This window comes from Eptesicus fuscus, chromosome 6, assembly GCF_027574615.1.
Source record: "Eptesicus fuscus isolate TK198812 chromosome 6, DD_ASM_mEF_20220401, whole genome shotgun sequence".
Classification (NCBI taxonomy): domain Eukaryota; kingdom Metazoa; phylum Chordata; class Mammalia; order Chiroptera; family Vespertilionidae; genus Eptesicus; species Eptesicus fuscus.
In genome coordinates, this window is record NC_072478.1 from 68,869,955 (window position 1) to 68,891,665 (window position 21,711).

The 21,711-nt window shown below is 41.6% G+C and overlaps 1 protein-coding gene across 1 annotated transcript in view; it reads right to left on the bottom strand.

The window, feature by feature from the left end:
* The window catches only part of SPRY1 (sprouty RTK signaling antagonist 1), a 292,900-nt gene that overhangs the window by 92,268 nt on the left and 178,921 nt on the right, over positions 1–21,711 (bottom strand). The window lies entirely within an intron of this gene.

Genomic DNA, 21,711 nt, shown 5'->3' on the forward strand with positions numbered 1-21,711 from the left:
ACTGTTAGGTTAGTAAAAGATGACTATTGTCTTTTAGGGGAATGCAAATATGACTTGCATTCATCGTGTCAAAAGGCATTTTTTGTAACTTCCTGCAGTAAGTTAGAATATGGGTTAAGCTCCTTCAGAGAGCCCTAAAATAAACACAGCTCTGAGGAAAGTTTTGGCTCTCTAATTACATGTATGTTAGACCTTTAGATATTGTCCCTCCTACAAGAGTGATCAATTATGTGTAAATTTTATTCAGATCAAATTTACATAATTAAGAAGCTCAGTGAATCTCAAGCAAAATAAATACAAAGAAAACCACACCTGACCACATCCACTTGAAAGGTGCCCAAGGAAAGGGATGAGAACTTTCATCCCAATTTCACCTATATCTATCTTATGCTATTAGTACCAATGACTTCAATAAACATGTATTTCCAAATTATTAAAATTATCATAGTGCAACTACTGAAAACCAAAGATAAAGACAAATCTTGAACCTGCCAGATTGAATACAGGGAACAATGGTTTGAATCACTAATGACTCTCAATCTAAACAATGGAAAGCGGGAACCATTGGAACAACATCTTCAAAGTGCTGGGAGAACAAAAAATGTCATCCTAGAATTCTATTCCCACTGAAAATATCCTTCAATAATGGAAAAAAAAATTAAGTCATTGTCAGACAAAGAAAACCACCACAGAAAATGATAAAGAAAGATCTTCAGATTGAAGGAAAATGACATAAGATAGAAAATTGAATATTCAGGAACAAATGAAGAGCTTTGTAAATGAAACACTCCCAAAATGTAGACTTCTTCCACCTCCAAAAATGACTGTTGTTGCTGGCATAATCACAAATGGCATTTCCTGAAGCTTGAAGAGACACTCACTTATAAATAGTTAAAAATAGCATTTCTATATCTACCCTTTTTAGAGTGAAGTATCCAGAAAGAAGATGCCATAGAAGTAAATACAGAAACTAAGGAAAATAAGAACTAGGCAGAAACAACTTCTAATTAAACAAACAAAAGAAAAGAACAAGAAGAAGGAAAAAAAGAAAACAAAAAAACAAGACCCTGAAAATATACCTGGGAACATACATAAAACATTACAGAAAATGCAAACATCAAAACCTAATATAATCATTCTGTGGAAATCAGTTCTTAGGGAACACGATAAATTGTCTGCTGTCTCTGACCCAGGAGTTTCATGTCTTTTCCCAGTCTCCATGACACTGTGGCAGTCTGGCTGGTTAGCTTACAAATAGGGTAACCTATATGTGGTAGGCTAGCTGGTAGCTTACAAATAGGTGTGAGAAATAGTACTTATTGACAATTTTATCATTCTAACATTAGTGTCCCTATAAAAGAAAGAGAAAAAATTAGAAATATATAAATGCAGGAAGAATTATCTTTTTTTTTTTAATTTATCTTATCATATCATGTTTAGAATTCCAAATAAATTGGATATGAAAAATCTTCAGGAGAGGACTACAGTAGTCTATAGAAATTCTATCCCAAATTCCAAAATTCTAATCATAGAACATCTCAAAAGCTAATATTCCATTTTCATTTTGGAAAATGCTATTGTATGGGTTTTGCACATGTTACAATACCTAGAACATGATGAGTGTCTACCAAATAACTGTTAATTCTTAAGTTATACATGAAAATAGCAAGTCAACTAACAAATATGTAGTAAATATATTCCCTTTGTTTAAAAAACAAATGCTTTAATTATCTGTAGACTCATCCCCAACCCTAGCATCAGTACACTGGGAGGAAGTGACACATGATTGGCTTCCTTGAAATGTACAATGTCACAGAATTCAATCATGGGATCACAGCTTCCCACCTAAACCAAATTCAGGATTCAGGAAATTAGAATGACTCCGGTAAATACATATTTCCAAATTATTAAAAACTAGAAGCCCGTTGCATGAAGTTTCGTGCAATAGACTTTCCTTCATCTGGCTGCCAGCACCAGTTTTCCGCCAGCACCAGTTTTCGTCTGGCCACCCGCAAATCAGAGTGCCTCCCGCCAGCACCAGTTTTCCTCTGGCCACCCGCCAATTGGAGCGCCTCCCGAAGGCTGAGGGCGGGACTTGGGAAGCACTCTGATCTGGGGGGTGGCCAGAGGAAAACTGGTGCCTGCAGCCACGCAATCGGCCACCCCGAATTCCGCCACCGGCTTCTTCTGCAGGTCCCATGGGTCCTCCAGCAGCGCCGGCCATTTAGACCGGCGGGAGGAGCGGGGGGGGGGGGGGGGGGGGGCAGGGACTCACGAGTCCCAGCCCCCAGCTCCTACTGCTAGCCAATTGGCCACCCTGAGTCCCGCCCCCCCGTGCCTCCAGCTGGCCCAATTGTGGGCGTAGTGGAGTGATGCAATTTGCATATTACCTTTTTATTATGTAGGATGTTCTCTAAAACAAATAACATTAATATTAAATAGCCCTTAAGAATCTATCAAGCGAGAGAAACCAAAATGGCAGCATAGGTAAACACCTAAACTGCTGCCTTGCACAACCATTTCAAAACTACAACTAAAAGACAAAACGGACATCATCCAGAACCACAGGAAGGCTGGCTAAGTGGAAATTCTACAACTAGAAGGAATGAGAAAAGCACACTGAGACTCACAGGAGCTGCAGAAGGCAGAGGTACAGAGGCGAGAGCAGGGAGCAGGCTGGCAACTAAGTACGCGGCTGGCTTTCTTAATTGGGAGGGAGACAAAAGCTCCCAACTGCTCTGAACTCCAGTTCCAGGCGAGACTCTGGGGACCCAGACTCATATGGGGAGAAACTGGACTGTCTGACAGCGGGCGGAACTCGAGGGCGGCTTTCTCTCAGAGGTGCTTGCAGCGATTACCGTGGGACACTGAGACACAGGGGCCTCTTAGGGCAGGGCTGACGGGAAGCCATTACTGTTTTCTCCGCCCTGAGACTCCGCCATATCCAAGCTGAGCTCAGAGGCTTTTGCATATGAATGGCCTGGTCATTTGAATTCTAAACTTACCTAACAAGCTGCAGCTGAGTCAGTGAGACCAAGAACATCCAAAAGAAGGCCCAAGGCCCCACAGCAGCTTGCATTGCTTCACAGCTGGGCCTCATATGGGCATTTCCAAAACCCAAACAAAAAAAGAGGAATCTGCAGATCTCTCCATAGCTCCTGCTGAGTGGCCTCTGGCAGAGGCTAAATTAGCACCTCCTTGGAGATCCAAGAGCCAGTGTACCCAGGGGTCAGAGTGGGACCATCCATATTACAACTCCTCAGATCCATAAGGGACACACTCAGGGGGCAGACTCAGTAAGCACCAAAGCCCCATGAAGCAAGTCTTGTCTCATAAGGGTGTCTCCAGCACAGAAGTTCTCCCATTGTAGACACAGCTGATCCTCACAGCCAATTGGCCTGGAGGTCAATTCCTCCCAGAGATACCAACAACAATCAAGGCTTAACTACAACAAGACTATGCACACAGCCCACAAAGCGGTGCACCGAGAGTGTCCACCTCAGGTAACTGGGGAGGCTGAGCCACTGGGCCCTATAGGACACCTAGCACACAAAGCCACTCTATCAACTCAGGGAAGCAGCCAAAATACGGAGACAAAGAAACAGATCACAAATGAAAGAAATGGAGGAAAGCAAACGACTGGATATAGAGTTCAAAACCACGGTTATAAGGTTTTTCAAGAATTTTCCAAAAAAGGCCGATAAATTTAGCGAGACCCTCGAGGATATGAAAAAGGACCAACTAGAAATTAAGCATACACTGACTGAAATAAAAATTAATATACAGAGATCCAACAGCAGACTAGAGGATCGCAAGAATCAAGTCAAAGATTTGAAATACAAAGAAACAAAAAACACCCAACCCGAAGCAAAAAGAATCCAAAAATATGAAGATAGTATAAGGAGCCTCTGGGACAACTTCAAGTGTACCAACATCCGAATTATGGGGGTGCCAGAAGAAGAGAGAGAGCAAGATACGGAAAACCTATTTGAAGAAATAATGACTGAAAACTTCCCCCACCTGGTGAAAGAAATAGACTTACAAGTCCAGAAAGCGCACAGAACCCCAAACAAAAGTAATCCAAAGAGGACCACACCAAGATACATCATAATTAAAATGCCAAGAGCAAAAGGAAAAAGAGAATATTAAAAGCAGGAAGAGAAAAACAGTTAGTTACCTACAAGGGAACACCCATATGATTGTGAGCTGATTTCTCAAGAGAAACTATGCAGGCCAGAAGGGAGTGGCAAGAAATATTCAAAGTGATGAATAGCAAAAACCTACAACCAAGATTACTCTACCTAGCAAAGCTATCATTCAGAATTGAAGGACAGATAAAGAGCTTCACAGATAAGAAAAAGCTAAAGGAGTTCATCACCACTAAACCAGTATTATATGAAATGCTGAAATGTATTCTTTATGAAGAGGAAGAAGAAAAAGGTAAAGATAAAAATTATGAACAACAAATACATATCTATCAACAAGTGAATCTAAAAATCAAGTGAATAAAAAAATCTGATGAACAGAATAAACTGGTGAATATAATAGAATCAGGGGCATAGAAAGGGAGTGGACTGACCATTCTCGGGGGGAAAGGGGGGTAGGGGTGCAGGAAGAGACTGGACAAAAATCGTACACCTATGGATGAGGACTTGGGTGGGGGGTAAGGGCAGAGGGTGGGGTGGGAACCGGGTGGAGGGGAGCTATGTGGGGAAAAAAGAGGAACAATTGTAATTATGTGAACAATAAAGATTTATTAAATACCAAAAAAAAAAAAAAAGAATCTATCAAGCACTTCTCACATACTGTATTTCACTTACTAGTAATAGTTCTCCAAATCCTGTGAAGTAGATATTATCATACCCCATTAAGAAAAAGAAAACGAGGCCCAAGATCACACAATAAATGGCAGAAACTGGGCTGAAATCAGGAGTCTCAAAGTTCAATCAGTCCTTTTTTACTAGTACTTTACTATCCTGCCAGTACAATATGCAATTCTATCAATGGACAAATGAAAAATGTTCTTATTCTGAAATATGACATGGATAACAAAAGAAATGTGAATAATTATTTCATCAAAATTATACATCTATTATGTTCTAGACCTTGTTTTAGTGGCTTGGGATACAGCTATGAATAACTTGCTTTATTTTTTTATAAAGTTGAAGTTACCCTTTTCACCCTTCTAGAAAAAGTCATATTCTAGGTCATTTAAACTTCCCTTTCTAATAGCTGAACGAACAACACAGCAAAGGACATATCTAAGTCACTGGAACAACACTCAGCATGCATCTGTGCTTTTCCTCCTAATACCCGGACAGTGCAAGGCTGAGCACACTTCAATGACCATAATGTTGTCTGGGCCAACAGCCAGCTAAGCTTTTTCTGGCCTGATCTTGTCAGTGAAAGTGAGCTTAAAAAAAGAGCTTTCCTTCCTGTAGAACCCTAAATGAATTAACAGCCTTCTTAGAATTTCTTTTAAAATACTGTCCTGAGATATTAGGGTGGAAGAATGATGGCAGATTCTCTTATTTTAAAATCACAGCTCTCAATGAAAAACCATGCCAAGGCTTCCTAAAACTCTGAACCCTCTAGCCACAAGGTCACAGATACTGTGGCCTCTACATTAAAACTCTATTTTTAAAAAATCATAGGGAAAACTGCCTTTTCAAGAGAACTTATTCAAGACCTCTATCAGTCTGTTTCCTCGTGTGAAAATGGAGATGGCTTTTTAATAAGAGAAGCCTATGTGCATCTGATAAGAATTCCCCTTTAATTACACAGATGACAAAACATCCTCACACAAGCCTACATAATAAAAGGGTAATATGTAAATTATCATCACTCCGCTATGCCCACAATTGGGCCGGTGGGAAGCACGGGGGGGCGGGACTAGGGGTGGCCCAGGTGGCCGATTGGGCCGGCGGGAGGCAAAGGGCAGGCGGCGGGGACTGAGTGTCAGCGGCGCGGGGGCCAAATGGGGCTGGCCGGAGGAAAAGGGCGGGCGGCAGGGACGGCGGGGGCCGAATGGGGCCGGCCGGACGCTGAGCTCGCGTCGCCAGTGGGGCCGGCGGGATGCTGAGCTCGTGTTGCCAGTGGGGCCGGCGGAATGCTGAGCTCGCGTCGCCAGCGGCGGCGCGAGCTCAACGTCTGCGCCATGGCTGTGCTGTGGCACAGAAAGGGCCTCTGGGGCAGCGAGCCCATGTCCCTGCCCTGGCCGGCCGTGCAGCGGGAGTGAACGGGCCTGTGGGGCCCGGAGCTCAGCATCCACGTGGCAGGGGAGGAACCAGAAAAATGAATCTTTCCAGTTCCTGATGCTGACAGCCCTATGGGTGCTGGGGTCCTCCATCTGCAGCCCCCAGTTGCAGCCCATCAGCCCCAGTCACAGACTGGAAGCCCCCTGCCAGCAGTCCAGATGGGACCAGTGTTGCGACACGGTGGTGGGTGTCAGCCGGCACGCTACAGACATCAAATCACTGCCACTGAGGCCACCCCCCCATCCCCCCCCCCCCCACACACACACTCGCAAGTAGTATGGTCCAAGGGGGTGACTCCTAAGGCCAGGCTCCCATGGCAGCTGATGCTCACCATGCCAGGTGAGGAAGACAGACCTGAAAGCCCAAGCCCCCGAGTACCCGAACTGCAGGGCGATGTGGGCCAGGGCCTTGAGGAGGCCCCAGGACAAGCATCTTCCTAGAGGCTGTGTAGAAGGAGGGGAGGAACCTCTAGCTAGAAGCCGGGGTGAGGGATGCTGGCATCTTTGCAGACCAAGACAGGGCTGAGGGACACCCCCCGCCCTGCGCATGAATTTCGTGCACCGGGCCTCTAGTTTTATAAATAATTCCATGGAGTTCACCTGAAATCTGCTCATGTACCAAAGACTAAGAAGCACAGTATTTTATGACCTTCCAGCCCCAATTCTAAGATTCCAATGCAGTATCTTACCCAATGTCATGCCCACAGCTTATATTACATGGTCATTACTGAAAATGTGCCCTATTTTACTAATTGTACTAATTAATTGAACAAATACTATTAACTTTTTTGCTTCTGACCTTCACAAAAAGAACTTGAAAACATTTCTGGTATTTTACATTAAGGATTCTTATTGATCCAACCATATACCACAGTTACGGGGCTCGTTTTAAGAGATTCTGAAATTTAATACCTGTAATTTCATATTCTATCAATGTTCAAATCTAATTTAATTAGCAAAGAAATACTTGTTTAGACCAAAGTATTAAAACAGACACTGAAAAAGCAGGTCCTATGGCTGCCATTCATTTAAAATGATCAACAAGGGTGTTTATGTAAGTGTGGGGAGTGTCTTCCTCTAGAAAAGAAAAGCAGCACTGTCTTTATATTTTGCTCCAATAAAACACATATCAATGTCTCATGATTCATAGAGAAAATAGTGCCAGAAACTGGGGAGAGAGATGAATCCTTGGTAACAGTTCTGATTTATTTCAAAGAAACCTTTAATTTATTCTCTCTCCTACTAAATTCAATTGATTAACATGTGTGGTTCATGATACCTCTTTTGAAATGTTCATTTATTCTCCATCTTCTTTATTATATACTAGAGGCCCGGTGCATGAAATTCATGCATGGGCGGTGGGCGGGGAGGTGTTCCCTCAACCCAGCCTGCACCCACCCTTGGGGAATGTCCAACCACCAGTTTAGGCCAGATCCAGACACCCCTCTCACAATCTGGGACTGCTGGCTCCTAACCACTCACCTGCCTGCCTGCCTGATCACCCCTAACCTCTCTGCCTGCCTGCCTGATTGCCCCTAACTGCCCTCCCCTGCTGGCCTGATCGAGCCCCCAACTGCTCTCCCCTGACGGCCTGATCTCACCCCCAACTGCCTCTGCCGGCCTGATTACCCCTAACTGGCCTCCTTGCTGGCCTGATCTCGCCCCCAACTGCCCTCCCCTGCCAGCCAGATCTCGCCCCCAATGGCCCTACCCTGCTGTCCTGATCTCGCCCCCAACTGCCTCTGCCGGCCTGATCACCCCTAACTGCCCTCCCCTGCCGGCCTGATCTTGCCCCCAACTGCTCTCCTCTGCCAGCCAATTTGATTCTGATTGGTCAGTTTCTATGCCAGTCAGCATCAAAAGCTCCACCTCCTAGGCAGCCATTGGCTCCTCACAGTTGACCCAGATTTGATTCTGATTTGTCAGTTTCTATGCCAGTCAGCGTCTCTGGGCCTATCAATGGGGCCTGATCAGAAAGATGGAGGCCTGGAGAGAAATGGAGGTGCAGCTGTTGGCCAGGCCAGGGGAGAAAGAGAGGCAAGTTCTGATCAATGGCTGCCACAGAGGCTACGAATCAGACCCTGCCTCTCTCTCTGCAGGCCTCTCTCCGGGCCTGATCCGCAGCCCCCTAGGCAGTCAGTGCTGGGTCAGGGTGCCAGCAGTGGCTCCAGTCAGCACTGACTTCCGGTCTGGTTGAGCCTTCGGTCATATTATATAGATTTGTGTTTCTTTAACATCTGACTTTCCCACCAGATTGTAGGCTGTATGTAATGAAAGGTATATATTGTTTTATTCCACACTGTAAACTCAGCAATGGCGCAGACAAGGCACTCAGTAAATGTTTACTCAACGAAGTCAAGCCAAGGCAATCTCATTTAAAATATTTTAGCTGCCGTGGCTAGATGTTTTTCTGCCTGCAGTTTTATTCTTTCCTTCTTCTCCCTCCCTCTGTCCACATCACTGCTCAAGTGATCATTCTAACTGAAAATTCTGTAACTTCCTATTTTCTAACCATTAATGAATGGCACCCTCAAGGAGAAAAGTCAAATTCAAGCATGGTACTTTGGGCCTGCCTAATTTTGGTATAACTTTCCGACTTTATCTGCAGCTACATCTTTCTCAACCTATGGCTCCCAGTGCACCTAACTACTTAATTGGCCAAACCTACCAGGATATCTTCCACCTCCTTTCCTTTCATATCCTTTTCTCTGCTCAGAATGATATTTTATCTTCTTAGCTATCAGGCAAGCTCCTCCTCTTGTTCAAGTCTCAGCTTAATCGTTTTCTCTTTTATATGAACTTCTATGACTCTTTCAAGTATGTAACTTGTAATATGGCATACAGGTTAAAAGCAAGGCCAAGAATTGACTGAAGGGGTTAAAATTAAATTAAAATTCTAGGTCCACTATTTATTAGCTGTTGTCTAGACAAATCATTTATTTTTATTTATTTATTTTTGTTTGTTTGTTATTTTTTTTTTTTTCCCTTGGACAAATCATTTAAACCTACTGGTACTTTAAAATCCTTAACAGTCCTAGTATTTACTCAGAGGATGAATGTATAAATTGAATGATATAATCTATATAAAGTGCTCAGCACAGTGCTTGGCACATGGTATGTATGGTTCACTTTAGTTGTCGTCATCACTATTATTGTTCCTGTATACTTATCCTTAGCACTTGACTGAGCCCTGTGAATACAGGGAATGCTAGTTAACTGCTTGCTCTTTTCAACAGAAATCTGATAGAGGGATCACTAAGAGAGGAAGCCATAGAACACACCTGTATTTATTAAATCTCTTCATGCTATTGATCCAGATCACTCAGCATATAGATGGACATAGTTGACATCTAGAAATGTTTCGTATCTTTGACTTTAGCTGCTAACTTTAAAAATATTTATCTATTTCCAGTTTTATTGAGGAATTGATACATACAGCTGTACATATTTAAGGTGTACAATGTGATGATTTGATACACATACACATTGTAAAATGACTATCAAGGTAATTACATGGCCATCATAGTTAACTCTTTTTTGTGTGGTGAAAATACGAGATCTACTCTAGGCACATTTCAAGTACGCAACACCATGCTATCAACTATAGTCACTATGTTGAACATTCAATCCTCAGATCTTACTCATAACTGAAAATTTGTACTCTTTGACCAACATTTCTCCATTTCCCACTCCCCTTGGCTCCTGGCAACCATTCTATTGTTTCTATAAAACTGGTCTTTTTATCTTATTTTTAAGATTTCACATATAAGTGATACCATATAGTATTTGATTTTCTCTGGCTTATTTCACATTAGCTGCTATCTTTTAGGGCTTAAATTCTCAATGTTTCAGGAATACAATTACATAATGTCTTTTATATAAATCAGTAATCTCTAAAAGTTTAATTAAACTGAAGGGAGATTAGCTTTAGAATAAAATAAGTAATATTTAGTAAAAATCATGTAAGCCCCAGTAAGGAACACTCTTCGTTATACTAGTACTAGGGGCCCGGTGCACGAAATTCATGCACTGGGGGTCGGGGGTCCCTCAGCCCAACCTGCCCCCTCTCACATACTGGGAGCCCTCAGGGGATGTCCTACTGATGGCTTAGGCCTGCGCCCCACAGGGAGTGTACCTAAGCCGCAGTCTGGCCTCCCTTTGTGGGAGGCAACCGGCTGCTCAGGGGAAGGCACCAGCCCCATCACCCCACTGCTGCAGCCACTGTCAGTCACCGCAGCCACCAAGGTGTTTTCATCAACACGGACTCCAGTCCCTTCACCAAGAAAAAATGACAACTTTCTTTAGGCATTTTCAAGATGTGTCTTTCATAGGATATGGATTTCTTTATTTATTTTTTATCCTCACCTGAGGGTATGTTTCCATTGACCTTTAGAGAATGTGGAAGAGAAAGGGAAAGACAGAGAGAAACACTTTGATTGGTTGCCTCCTGCATGAGCCCTGATCTGGGCCCCGGCCAGGGAGGAGCCTGCAACCTAGGTACATGCCTTTGATCAGAATCAAACCCAGACCCTGCTGACTGCAGGCTGAGGCATTATCCACTGAGTCAAACTGGCTAGGGCAGGATATGACATTTCTAAGCCTTCCAGCAGCGGATCTTCATTTTTTTATCCCGAAGTGTGGTGGAAAAAACCTAGATCACCTTTTTGGATTCTTATTACCCAAGTTACTAAGAATATTACCAGTGACATACAGGAAGCTTAGCCAATGTGCAGTCAGAAAAGGTGTTTCCTCTATAGTTCACACCAATGGAGGGCTGGGCCCTGCCCAGGCCTAAAGCCTCTGGCCGAAGCTTTAGGCCTAGGCAGGCCTCTCCAGCTCCCTCTGATCACTGGCTCAGCCCCTGCCCAGGCCTGCCCAGACCGAAAGCCTCTTGGGCAGGAGTGGACCCCCAGATCCCTACAATCAATTGCAGGGGGTCCGCTCCTGCCCAGGCAGAAAGCAGACCCCCAGCTCCCTGCCCAGGTGATCAATCGCAGGGGGTCCGCTGGTATACCAGGCCGAAGCAACCCCCAACTCCCTGGGATCGATTGCAGAGGGTCCGCTCGTGCACCAGGCTGAAGAAACCCCCAGCTCCCTGCAATTGATGGCAGGGGGTTCGCTCCAGAGGCTTTTGGCCTGGAGCCAGAGTGGACCCCCAGCTTCCTGCTTCCAATGGCTGGGGAGCTGTGGGTCCGCTCCTGCACCAGGCCAAAAGCCTGGCGGGGGAGCTGGGGGTCCGCTCGTGCACCAGGCTTTGGCCTGGAGCTGGAGCGGGCCCCCAGCTGCCCGCTTCCGATGGCCAGGGAGCTGGGAGACTGCTCGTGCACCAGATCTTTTGGCCTGGAGCCAGAGCGGACCCCCAGCTGCCCGCTTCCGATGGCCAGGGAGCTGGGGGTCCGCTCGTGCACCAGATCTTTTTGGCCTGGAGCCGGAGCGGACCCCCAGCTGCCCCGGCCATCGGAAGCAGGCAGCTAGGGGTCCGCTCCGGCTCCAGGCCAAAAGCCTCAGGCGCCTCTCAACGGGAGGATAGGCCACCCCAAGTCCCGCCCCCCAGCCTTCTGCTGGCCCAATCATGGGCGTAGTGGAGTGATGGTTATTTACATATTACCTGTTTATTAGGTAGGATTACTTTTGGGTTAGTGAAAAAGAATATAAATTGTACTTGAGTTGGAGGAATTATCTGTTGAACAGATATTAGGAAACAGAAACAGGTTTTATATAAAATTTGAATAACAAAATCCTATAATATCCACATATTTAAAAGTAACTAGAAATATCAACTGATCAACTTTTTTATGTGCAAAGCACTATTAGCAATACAAAAAAGCACATGACTTGGTCCTTACCTTTAAGAACACATTAAAAGTGAAGAAAAGTCAACAGACAAAGAGTTAAATGCAGTAAGTTTTAACCAACAGGCTAAGACAGTAGTAGAAAAGATGAAAAGGTACATGAATAATTTCTACTTTAAGAATTTCAGGGTGAGGAGAGAATCAAATTGCAACCTGATGGATGCTGCAAGACTGAAGGCCAATCATTTAATGAGCTAAACCCAGCAATATTTACCTAATGCATACATAAAACATTTTTAGAAAGGCAGAAATAGTTAAGTGAGGATGTTGTCAGAGAGCAAGCTAAATTACACTTAAGCAATAGGCTCTGTTAAACCAAGGAAACTAATTTTTGTAATTCTTCTCTTACAGCTTTTAGCTTAGTAAACCTTTTCACAAAAAAATCATTTGAGATCTTTTAATTTTATATTAAAATGGAGTAAGTAGTAATAATATAATTTGTACTACACACATCATCCTTTAAATAAGTAACCCTTTTGAAATGGGTATATTTGATACCATGGAGTATATGGAGGAAAGAACCAGTTTCCAAAAAGCCAAGGAATGAGAATTTTATTTGTTTTTTAAAAATTATAAAATTATTATTAGTGCAGTAGGTAACTGTCTAACTTTAAAATTAAGTTATTTAACTGGTTTAGAAAATAAAAAGTGAGAATTTCCAAGAGTTGAGATTAACTGATTTAAGACTTTGGAAACAATGAATTTCAAATGTCTTTTAAAAATCTAGAAACCTTTTCCTGATCCAAATGAGCTGGGCCTTGAGAGATAAGGGAATTTACCAGACTGAGACATTGGGCAAAGGCAGAGGGAATACTATGAACAAAGAACTAAAGGAGCAGCAATGCACTAACCATTCCTGGGCAGGCAAAGGTGTATGTAGTCACACTGGGGAGCCAACCTTGGAGGCAGCACATGGATGGATCACAGGTGTGCTGGGACATTGCTTCCCTCAGCTCTCAGGAGCTCCGGGAGCCCAGCGAGTCCAGAGGCTCTGGTAGTCGGACAGCAACCTTTTCTGGTTAGTATTCCATATGTGACAGGTCATGAAAAGGGCTGGGAAGCACGGGTGGAGGATTCTTAAAACATGGGCACATGGAGGTAAATGAAATGAAGTAAAATAAAACACCCAGGTCCAGTTATTTTATATATGGTGGGGAATTCCAAGGTCTTGGGTCTTTGTCTCACGGTCCATAGGAAATTGTGGAGGTTTTTAATCAGGTGAAGGACAGGCCTGATTTTCTGTTTAAGAAAATAAACAATTCTGCAGCAGTGTAGGTGCTCAGGAATGAAGTGGAACGTCCAGTTAGAAAGCTAGGATAGCCCTAGCTGGTTCGGCTCAGTTGATAGAGCGTCGGCCTATGGACTGAAGGGTCCCAGGTTCGATTCCAATCAAGGGCACATGCCTGGGTTGTGGGCTCGATTCCCAGTAAGGGGTGTGCAGGAGGCAGCTGATCAATGATTCTCATCATTGATGTTTCTATCTCTCTCTCCTTCTCCCTTCCTCTCTGAAATCAATAAAAATCTATTTAAATTTTTTTTTGTTTTAAAAAAAGAAAGCTAGGGTAAAGGGGCCCAGATAGATGATGACGAAGATGGTTTGATTTTGGGTGGTGGGCACACAATGCACAATGATACAGATCATGTATCACAGAAATGTACAATTGAAACCTATATGATATTATTAACCAATGTCATCCCAATAAATTTAAAAAAAGAAAGCTAGGACAACCTTGAGCCTTAAATTAAAACACGAATATAACAGAGGCAGTGAACTTGAAAAGGACGATTGAAGAGATATCTTTGAAGTAGATCTGCCCAAAGTGTTCAACTTATTGGACATTTCCCCTCTTGACAATGCTTCTCCACAGCAAAGGAAGATAAAGATAAAGCAGGGTTTCTTTTAGATATATTTGTATTCTGCAAAGAGAACGATTCTTGCCAAAAATCTGGATCTTACCATATGCCATGATTATATTTTGCAACTGCTGGAAAGGCTTTTTCAACAACATTTCCAATTGTATTACAGCTACTGAGATACTCAGTTACTCCTGGAGTTGAGGGAGTTTTCAGTGCTCTGTTCAAGATTCATAGAGAAGTTCAATTCTGTAAGCATCTGCTGAGTATCTCCTATGTGCCAGGCACAGGATTAGGTGCTAGAGTTAGAATGTTCTTTGTCCTTTGTAAAATAATTCCTTAAAAAAGGGTTTCTCTTACGAACATAAACAGCAGTGTGTTTGCCAGAGGGAAGGGGATAGGGGAAGTGGGGGGTCCTAATATATGGTGACAGGAGATTTGGCTGGGTGTTGGTGGGCACACAGTACAATATACAGATCTTGTAACATAGAAACCCACACCTGAAACCTACTAGTATAAGATCATGTTGACCAATTTCATCCCAATAAATTTAATTGTAAAAAGAAATCAAATAAACAATAAAAAAAATAAAAAAGGGTTTCTGTATGACAACACCTGAGCCTGTATTTGTATTAACACAAACCAATCCATCAGTCTGTGGGCTACCTGTCTAATGTGGAGCTTGCTCAGCTCTGTAACAGCCTGTGGCGCTGAGCAAGAAAAGACTTGACGCACTGCACGGCAGCTGTTGAGGACGCTGGGCCAGAATAAATGGCAGCGCTTGATGATGAGCACAAAAGGGTGAAGAAAACAATTCAACACACACACACACACACACACACACACACACACACACACACTCCTAAGTTCTTTTACTAGAATTATATATTCTTCATCCACTTCCATTTATTGTACACCTGAAACTAATATAGCTATACTTAAAATACAAAAATAAATAAAGGGCCCTTTTCCAAAGCCAAAATAGTATTTATCTAGAACTAATCCTAATTCTTCCTCTTATAAACAACGAATCTGCTCTTTGATAAGAGGAAAACGGAAAACATTACAATTAATCTTTCAAGTATCTCTATAAAATTTGCTTTAAAACGTTCTTCATAAGGTAGGAGGGGCGCTTCCTTACATGTAGACAAGGTAAAGCAAAAGGAGACTTACCGTTGTTCACATGGAAAATACAATAATTAACACATAATAATACAAGAATAAACTCTGTGTTTCACATACTCACAACTGTCAGCCTACTTTTGCCACAGCTTGTACATTGATTTTTTAAAAAATATTTTATTGAGTTTTTACAGGAGGAAGGGAGAAGGATGGAGAGTTAGAAACATCGATGAGAGAGAAACATCAATCAGTTGCCTCTTGCACACTCCCCACTGGGGATGTGCCCGCAACCAAGGTACATGCCCTTGACCGGAATCGAACCTGGGACCTTTCAGTTCGCAGGCCGATGCTCTATCCACTGAGCCAAACCAGTTTCGGCATGTACATTGATTTTTATAACACTTAAATATAAATAAACCCATAGGTTCTTAACAGGGGTGGAGGCTGAGGGTAGTGGTGAGAGAAGGAACTATCTTGTCCCCTGCTTATTGCTCCAGGATCCTCTCCTAGCATTTGACCTCTCAGTGCCCTGTATGTTTTACCAACACAGAACTCCCTGTAGTTCCCTGAAAGCACACCCTTTCCACCCCTGTGCCTCTCTGCACATGCTGATTTCTGTCTGAACAGCACTCCACCCACCCCTCTGCCATGCATTCCAGGCAAATTCTAGCTCTTCCTTCAAATCACATCTGCATAAAACAAAGGAAGATTTATTTTCCTCTCTATATTACTTCTAAACTCAGTTCACACATCTGCCACACATACTACATAGACCATAATATTTGTTCACATGTCATAATGGTTCACTGGACTTTAAGTTATTCAAGGGATATCTATTTCTCCAAATAAAAAACAACAACAACAGTTCATCAAAATGTAACATGTCACAGATAACAAATAACAAAACTAGGTAGAGAGCGGTGAGGTAACCTGCCCAAAGTCGCACAGTAAGTGGTGGAGCCAGGACTGGACCCTGGGTGGTTTCACTCGAGTCTCCTTCAGCTCTGCACCAGAAAGCACCTTACTGGATACTCACAAAGTAAAGCAAAGACTACATTGTAAACACAAGCCCGGGTCTTGCTTTGTCAGTCCTGAGGGCAAGAATCATTTTTACCTGAAGCAAAGATTTTTTTTCTTCATTTGACATGAAGAGAATTAGAGAATCACAGGATAGTATTATAACAAGGATTTCTTTTATTTTTAAACTCCTACATTTACTGAGAAGACTGAGGTCCAGAGAGGTTCAATTCATGTCAAGTCATGCATGGTTAAGCAGTAGAACTTAGTAATGATAAGGTACTGAGCTCCTATGATATGTTCAGAACTTTGACAAGTGCTTTACTATGGCAATTTGTGCAATCCTTAGAAGAACACTCAGAGAATATTCTTCTACCCACTTTACAGGAGGTTAAGTAGCTGTCACTGGTCAGAGAATGAGAAACAAGGTCCATTCCACACCCCCAGATCTCAGCAATGAAGCTATACTCCATTACTCCATACTGCCATCCCACGACACATTTCTAGGCAAAAGAAAATATTAGTAAAGTTTTAGTAAAAACTGGGGGAAAATGACTGTAAATCTGACTTTGTTAGTGAATTGTATTAGTTCTCTTTCTTTTTAAAATTTTTATTGATTTCAGAGAGGAAGGGAGAGGGATAGAGAGAGAGAAACATCAATGATGAGTAGGTATCCTCTTTTTTCTAAGAAGGGCTAAACACCAGAAAGGCAAGTTATGTTATTTCCCCCATTTAAAATGGAAGCTTAACAAAGAAACACCTTTAGACAAGAGAACAATTATATGTAATGGAATATAGAACCAGATTCCTCAGGCAATTAATCACTGAGCCCAAACCTATAGGCTGTTCCTGACAGCTCCCAGGGCTTTGCTTGAATTGTTGGATAAGATGTGCCTGGGCTGGCTTGTGAAAGAGATTCTATGTTTAAAGCCTTTGAAGGTATTTTAACATATATTTATATTTACTGGTGTGTGTGTGTGTGTATTCACAATGCAAACCAATTTTGCATATATGTATATATTTATGTGTGTGTATGCAAGTATTTGGCCCCTATGTATGAAACTGCAGAACCTGTTTTATTGTTCAAAAATGTAGAAAGAAATGAAAGAGACCTTCCTTTCTAGACATAGGGAGCTACCTACCACTTAACAGAGATACTTCCTGTTTTTAAGCAGTTGGGGAGACATGATTTCCAACCCAAATACTTAGCTTGGCAAGCTAGTGCTGTGTTGACTGATGCTTTTATAACCACATTTATTCTACCTTAAATATCAATATGAAAAGGGAGATGATTTTTTTCCCCCCTCTCAACTCTTTTTTTTTTTTTTTGAAGGTTTGGGAAAATAGGAGAGAGAGAAGAAAGGAAAAGGAAGGAAAATATTATAACCAGAACAGCTGGATGACAGAGGTTAGCACAGCTCTGACAGAGCTGAATTATCTCAAACTTACTCTGGGGGTGGGGGAGGGAAGTGATTTCTTTGTAAGAAAGCAAAAGAGAAAAATAGAACTCTAGCTGAATATTAGAAATCTTTAAAGAGTCTGAAAGTTGCAACTACATTCTCTAACAAAGCATTTAAAAAAATTTTCATGTGTGGTCATGGGATTAATACTGCCTTGGACATTAAACTTAAAAGGACTGTCGATATAAAAGGTCTCAAACAGGCAATTCTGCTTTAATGAATTTTGTAGAAAAATCAAAGAATTTTTGTTTTGCAGTCTCACTATTGCTCCTTGAGGTCAGTTAAGTATCTTCATTTGCATAGAACATGCAATGCTCTATCCAACCTGTCTTCAAACACTGAGCTCTCTGAGTAGAATGATCTCCTGTACCCTACTCTCTCTTTTTCTGGCTAACATTCTTTAGATTCATCTGAAAAATCAATAACTCAGGGGAAGCCTTCTCTAATCTTCCAGAACAAGTGAGATGTTCCTCTTCCTAAATGTTTCCGTAGCACTTGGTATTTATACATAGCACTGAATGCCTATAATTATTTTCTCAAATACTTAAAATTATTTAATAGAAATGCTATATACCAGACATTGTGCTAGTTCTTGTAACATACATTATTTTGTTTAATCCTTGAACAACCCCAAGAAGCACATACTTGGAGTATCAGGAAAACACTCTAACCAATGAGCGGCCAGGGCACCACAGGTGTTTTTTTCTTCTTAATTTTGGTTTCTTCAGGAAAAGAACATTTTATGTATTCCCAGTCTATTTACTTTCCCACTCTCCTTGACAATCATCTTATATGTTCTCTCTCTTTAAACTTTCAGTATCATCTCCTCTGTCCTCAGTTTTACCTGATGTCTTTTAAATAAGAAAACTGAATTATTAGAAGGAAAAGCAGTCAATAGAAATAGACCATAACTCATAAGGGTGCTAGAAGTAGCAGACTTTGAAACAGCTACTATATGTGTATTTAAAGATTTAAAGGAAAGCACAGTTCAGAGGAGATAAATGGAAGCTATAAAATAAATCAAATGGAAATTATAGAGTTGGAATATACAGTATCAGACGTCAAAATTCACTGGTTGGATTTATCAACAAATTAGATACAACATAGCAATAAAACTACCCAAACTGAAGCACAGCTCCTAATATTACAATTCCTTTCAATTCCCACTCAATTTAGGATGATTTCTACCCTTAATACTACAACTTTGTAAATTGCTGTAGAAAAAAATATTCCCATTCTCAAGTTTCTGAAGTTGGAAGCTGCAGAATATAAAAAGTAGGCCTATGTGTGCGTGTATGTAAGACTACTGTTAGTTAAAATCACCTGTATTAAAAGGCAAAATTACTTAATTAGCCAACTAAATAAATATTTATCAGCCTGGCACTGGATGTATCAAAGATAAGCAATATTGCCCTGGCCTGGAGGAGCTTAGAGAATGGAGATGAGAGATATGAAAATTTTGTTCTTAATGGCAAAATCTGTACAACTAACTTTTCTAAACAAAATAATTATAACAAAACCTCTCAACACTTCAAACTATAGAAAGAGATAGGATTCACTTCAGCTTAATAAAGCAGCAGAATTCTCTTTTTCCTAGTATCAGTTGCCTACTTTTATTACACCTGCACCCAATCCATTACAAATAGCAAATGAATTTCTTCATTTCTCCAGTTTCATATTTTCTGTAAGAGTCACTATTGTATGTGACAACCAAGTCACTGAATAAAACTAAAATTTCTCAGGGGAATAAATTGAACTAAAATCTCCAGTATACCATCCTGGTCCTACACTCCTGCTTCTTGAAATTCCTGCTTTTTGAAAAGGAAATACTTTAAACAAACTTCCTCAAATACTTGCACACATGTCCTCCTGAAACACAGGACTTCAAATTTTATTATCTTGGGCAGAGGCAGTCTAATGATATTAACTCAAATTTGATCCGGAGTCTGAGGGAGCTGCAGCTGACCTCTGCAGCGACAGCTGTGAACAGTTACACCATTTCCTTGTCAGTGAAAAAGTCTGCATGGGTTTACTGCTCAGTATTAACTAACTGGGGATGTAAGGAGAGAAAAGAATGTAAATGCTGAAGAGTCATATGCTGCAATCCAGGATAACTTGCCTTTTTTTCTTTATTTTATAGAGGGAAAGAGAGAGAGAGAGAGAAAGAGAAAAACATCTATGTGAGAAAGAAACAACTATTGCTTGCCTCCTGTGAGCACCTGACTGGGGATCGAACCCACAACCTAGGTATGTGCCTCAACCAGGAATTGAACTTGAAACCTTTTGGTGAACAGGAGGACACCCGAACCAACTGAGCCACACTGGCCAAGGCTGTCTGACTATAACCCTCAAAGTTTATCATACAGTACTTAAAAAATATATATATATATTTTTAACTACCCACAATGCAGTTCTTATACATGGAAAAACCTTATTTTAAAATTTAATTAAAAAAAATTATTTCTATCCCTTTCTGGTGTGGCTCAGTTGGTTGAGTGCTGTCCTGTGTACTAAAAGGACACTGGTTTGATTTCAGGTCAGAGCGCGCACACACACACAAAAACACCAAAAAAGTGATTATTCCTAAAAAATAGGCAGGGAAAAGTGCACATATCTCAAGGTAAAGGTTCTGGTATGGGTGGGAAGGTAGGACATACTGTCACTACATCCTCCATACAGAGTACTATTCACTTCAGTTAGCTATCTGAAGTTTTTCTTTTCAAACAAACAAACAAACAAACAGCCCTGCACATGAATCAGTGCGCCGGTAGCTCTCTGTTGCCCTCCTGTAGCTCTCTGCCCGCTGCCCCGCCCTCCTGTAGCTCCCCCGGCCCCATACCCCCTCCCCCCCCATAGCTTGCTGCCCTGCCCTCTCCTGTAGCTTTTCGCTGCCCACTTGTAGTTCACTGCCCCACCCTCCTGCAGATCCGTAATCTGGTCATTACGTGGTTGGTCGTTACGCCTCAAGGCATAACGGATAATTAGCATATTCCTCTCTTATTATATAGGATACACACACACACACACACACACACACACACACACTGAGTGGCCAGATTATTATGATCTCTGAACGCAAAATAATCTGGCCACTCAGTGTAGACTGATCACAGAGTTGGGATTTTAAAATAAGGTTTTTCCATGTATAAGAACTGCATTGTGGGTAGTTAAAAAGAAGCAGAGGACTTACTAGCCAGAGGCTAGAGGCCACTATCTCCTGGTCCCTTGACATATCAAGATTTGCAAGCTTTCCCTTATACATAAGTACACTGAGTGGCCAGATTATTATGCGTTCAGAGATCATAATAATCTGGCCACTAAGAGAATTTCTCCTTTATATATACCTAAAAATAAATTGCTGAGACAAAATGAATGGAAAGAGATGGTCTCCCTTTCCTGAAATTCACCAGTAGGATGTTTAAAACATGACAGTTCTAAATGATGAATAAAACTAAATAGTCTTGAAACTGCCACCTGATTCCGGACTTTGCCAACACTCCTCTGCATCATAGTGCTGACTTCTCTCCTGGGCTCTGTCAATAGCTTGCTTTCCTCCAACCCCTTCACCTCTCTGACAGCATTACTTTTACTACGGAAGTTGCTGCTGAGAAATCTGATCCCACACCCCTGAGAAGGAAGGCATTCACTTCAGCAATTATGGAGTCAAAAATGGCTCAGAACTCATGAATGGGCAGGAAGGTGGAATGAGGATAATAACTGACATCTACAATGAAAATGTATTATTAACCACCTCTTACATATGAGGAAATTCACAAGTCATACTGTTAATAAAAAGCAAGGTTATGCACATTCAGTTTAGTAACTACACTGCTTTCTGTGAATAGAAAAGTGACTCATATTGTAAACAATTTTGACACAATAGTAAATAACATTCATTAGAAAGTAAAAATCACCAAAATGATTGTGCTATTAACATTTTGGGCAACGATTTTCCAGAACATTGTAATATACATTGTTTTACATAAAAATTATGTTATTTACGACTGTTATGGAAACTACTTTTATTTCCCAGTAAATACAATACATGGACTTCTTTTAATGTTAATATAGGGTACCCCAAAAATGTATACACACACTTTGAATAATTAAAAGGCAGTGTTTATGAATAAACATTTCATTTTCAAAATTA